The sequence below is a fragment of the Euphorbia lathyris genome, chromosome 1 (assembly GCF_963576675.1).
Source record: "Euphorbia lathyris chromosome 1, ddEupLath1.1, whole genome shotgun sequence".
Lineage (NCBI taxonomy): Eukaryota > Viridiplantae > Streptophyta > Magnoliopsida > Malpighiales > Euphorbiaceae > Euphorbia > Euphorbia lathyris.
The window spans coordinates 109,503,368-109,507,513 of NC_088910.1; positions in this window are offsets into that span (position 1 = coordinate 109,503,368).

Consider the following 4,146-nt stretch of genomic DNA (forward strand, 5'->3'; position numbering starts at 1 on the left):
CGGTATAAGCACGCATGTTTTTTAATCTTTCGTCTCAAGGCATTTCTAAGCACAAAATTTCCTTTCCCAAACCTAAACTATTACAAATATAGATTTATTAAGGACTTAGGTTTAATATATTTGCTTAGTTACGCCCAAGATAAGGGTGGTCTCGATCGTAACTTTATACGCATTTGATTTCGTGTTCGTTTAAGAGGTACCGACCATGTCATGGGTGGACGCAATCGTTACTTAAAACTTTAAACACGTTTAATTTTGCTTTAATTTTTAACGTTCCTTTCATACCTCGACCGTGATAAGGGTGGTCGCAATCGTGGCCAAAAGTAAACGGTACTTAATGTTCTTCCCTTTCATACCTCGATTGTGATAAGGTTGGTCTCAATCGTGGCCAAAAGTTAAGAATACGACTACTTGATTAAATTAACATGAAAATAAAATTGGGAAAGAAAAATAGCACATTCATCCTATATTGACTTGAAATTCAACATGTATTATGGCTAAAGTTTCCTTAAAAACTTCAATTGGTTTTTAATGTAAGACGAAAAATAATATCGAGCTAAAAAGCTAAAGTTGTTAGTTCGATTTATGCCTATAAACCTAATTGAAAATTGAAAATAAGATTTATATTTATCATGAATTCATGATATAAAGTAGAGATTTGAAACTAAAGAAATTTTACTTATATACATTTACTCGAGACGTTTTTGATAAAATCGTATCGGAGATTTGCAAAAATATTTGTAAAAATATAGCCCGTATAGAAATATTATTTCTATCAATAATGATAACCTTAAAATATGCTTAACATTATTTTGAAAGTTAAAATGTTTGAAAACATATGAAATATTTACTTTAACAAAAATTTATCCTTTATGAAAAATTGCTATTATTTGTGAAAAGTGTTGCACATAATAAGCAAAAATGTTGCATTTTTTTTGTTTGAAAATGTTGCATATTATATTTGGCTTAAAATTGAATAACAAAATGCATTTATACTTTAAATAAATAGCATTCATTCTCATTCGTGCATATCTCAGTCGCGACAGAGAGATGATTCCCTGTCTCTCGACTGCTTTTCGTCCTCCTCGAGCGTTCTTCTGACTGATATGCATTCTCGGTATGTTTTTAAGGTTTTTCCTCCATTTTAGCTCCGTTTTAGCTCTGTTTTCGCTCCTATTTGGATTTTACCAAATATTTAGGTACCTTGCATCAAAGAAGTAAATAAAGGCGTAAAAGTATTCCAAATTAATAGAATTAGCATGATTTCAATGTAAATTTAACGTATTTATATATGATATTTTAGGTATATTTTCGGCTTAACAAGAATGTAGTGAACGGGGATGATCAAGGATATGGTAATGGCTGTGATAACGATGATCATGGATATGATAACGATTAAAATGGATATGATAACGATGATCACGTATATGGTAACGATGATCGCCAAAGATCCGTTTCAGAACCATTGATTGACAATGTTCAACCAAGTTTGAATGAGATTGATGATGAAGCAAGAATGAGAAGGAGAACGGATCCATTTCGGTATGTTCCACAAGTACCGGAGGAGACGGACATTCTGATGAAAACTACAGAATCTTCAGGGGATGGTGGTTTGAAGGCGCACGATATGTTCAAAAGCAAACGAGAACTGCAAGATGCACTTGGGAGATATTCAATTGATAATATGTTCGAATGGAAGGTGCACAGATCAACTAAGTCTTTGTTTGAGGTCCGATGCAAACATGTTGACACATGCAAGTGGCGGGCTAGAGGTGGAGTCATACTAGGTTCAGATATGTTCATGCTCCGAAGAATTGACAGTATGGACAGTCACACTTGTGATAGGGGTGGACAACTATTGCCACATCATAGGTAAGCGGGAAAGCGAATCGCAGGTATCATACTTAGTGAGAAGTTAGATATGGACAATCAGGTGTATCGTCCAAGCCACATCATTTGGGAGATTGAAAAATTATTTTCAATCAACCTATCCTATATGCAAGCTTGGAGAGCAAGATGTTGGGCGGTAGATAGCACGAGTGGTTCACCTGAAGAATCGTACATGTTGTTACCTGACTATTGTGAGACATTGAAATTTGTTAATCCAGGTACGGTGACGCATATTGAAACTGACGATGAAGATAATTTCAAATTCTTCTTCATGGCTATAGGTGCTTCAATCAGGGGTTTTAACGCACATATTCGCCCCGTTATATGTGTAGATGGAACACACTTAAAAGTTAAATATGACGGAGTACTTTATGTTGCAGTTGGAAAGGATGGTAATAATCAAATTTATCCACTCGCATTCGGAATTGGTCCAAATGAATGTAATGAATCATGGGCTTATTTCTTCACCAGGTTGAAAGAATGTATTGGTGATGTTGAAGACCTAGTCATAATATCAGACAGGAATAAGAGCATTGATTATGCAGTGAATATGGTGTATCCAAATGCGGTACATGGAAGTTGTGCTCAGCATTTAAAACGGAATGTGAAGGCTAAATTTGGGGGCAGAAAAAAGTTAGACATAGCGTATTGGCAAGTTGCAAAAGCCTGGCGGACGTCTAATTTTCAGGAAATATTCGCCAGACTTCGTAGTATATGCTCGGGGGCAGCGGATTACCTAGAGGAAGCTCGAAGAGAGAAATGGACACGATCGTACTTTTGCGCACGTCGGTATAACATTATGACGACAAACATATCAGAATCATTCAACGCTAGAATGGGAGATGGTAGACGTTTACAGATCACATTGTTGGTTGAGTATATAAGGACAATCCTCCAAGCATGGTTTCATGAGAGACGCACAAAAGCAGGTTTGATATTGGGACCTTATTCCTAGTATAAAGGTACTAAGAGTTCCTATATGCTAATATATGAAAAATGTTTTGCAGGAGAACGGGAGACATATTTGTCCGCATTTTATAACAAGAAGATGCATAAACATGTCAATACGTCAGTTAGTTGTTCATATAAGCCCATTGATGCTCATAATTTTGAAATCGGCGATCGAGGTAAGGGTGGAATAGTGAATTTGCACGCAGGAACATGCACGTGTAGGAAATGGCAACTGTCACAGTTTCCATGCAGACACATATGTAAGATTGCATCAATGCATCGATTAGAGAATGCTTATGCGTGGGTGCATCGTTACTACAAAAATGAGACTGTACGATTGTCATACATTGAGCCCATACATCCACTAGGCCACCAGTCTGAATGGAAAGTTTGTGAGACTCCTAAGAGGGTGCTTCCTCGTAAAAAGGCTAGACCTAGAGTGGGACGTCTGATGTGCCTTCAGAGAAGGCTCACTAAGGGATAAGTGTACCCCGTCGTTATCAAGTAATAAATCTGGAAAGTTCAGGTATCAAATCCACAGGACTTATTTACCACAAGTATCAAGCTACTTGGTCTCAGGTGTTATCTAGGCTTTGGGGGGTTTTGAGTTTGTTTGTTTAAGTTAATCTACTCCTAGGTTGAATTATACTACTTCTAGCTAAGTTCTCTAATTCTAATTACGTTATTCTACGTCTAATTAAGTTAAACTACTCCTAATTAAGTTATTCTACTCCTATGTGATCTTTCACTAATGCAATTACCCGAAGGAACATGGTATGAACGATAATAATGAAGTTAGGTTATTAGGTCTATTGATTAAAAACCTAATCTAAGTCACTTGTATTCAAGGCGATTAACCCTACTTACCCTCCTGAAGTTCCTAGTGCGTGATTCCCTTGTAAGGCCAAAACTAGGTCTAAGGCTCAGCAATTTGGGCTTAATCAACTAAGAGGTCGTCAATCTCCTAGGCTCTGACTAGGTCAGATTCAGCTCACAATATGTGCCTACTGGATTTTGGGGCTTTTGAATGAGTTAAACCAATTGAATAAAGCGTAAGACAAAGATTAAACAAATAAGCATAGAACAAAACAAGAGCTAAAATATTATTAAAGATGAAGAATAATATCACAGGATACAATTAGCCTAGGATTCATAGACTGTATCCAAGAGTACAAACAAGGAAAGGTAAAAGGAGATACGAAAATCCCTTTCAAGGATCATGTATACTCTGCAGCCAGCTTCCTAGGTCTTAAGGACGGACCTTGAATATTCCTCGAAGAACAGTTTTGAAGGAGCTTCAATGGA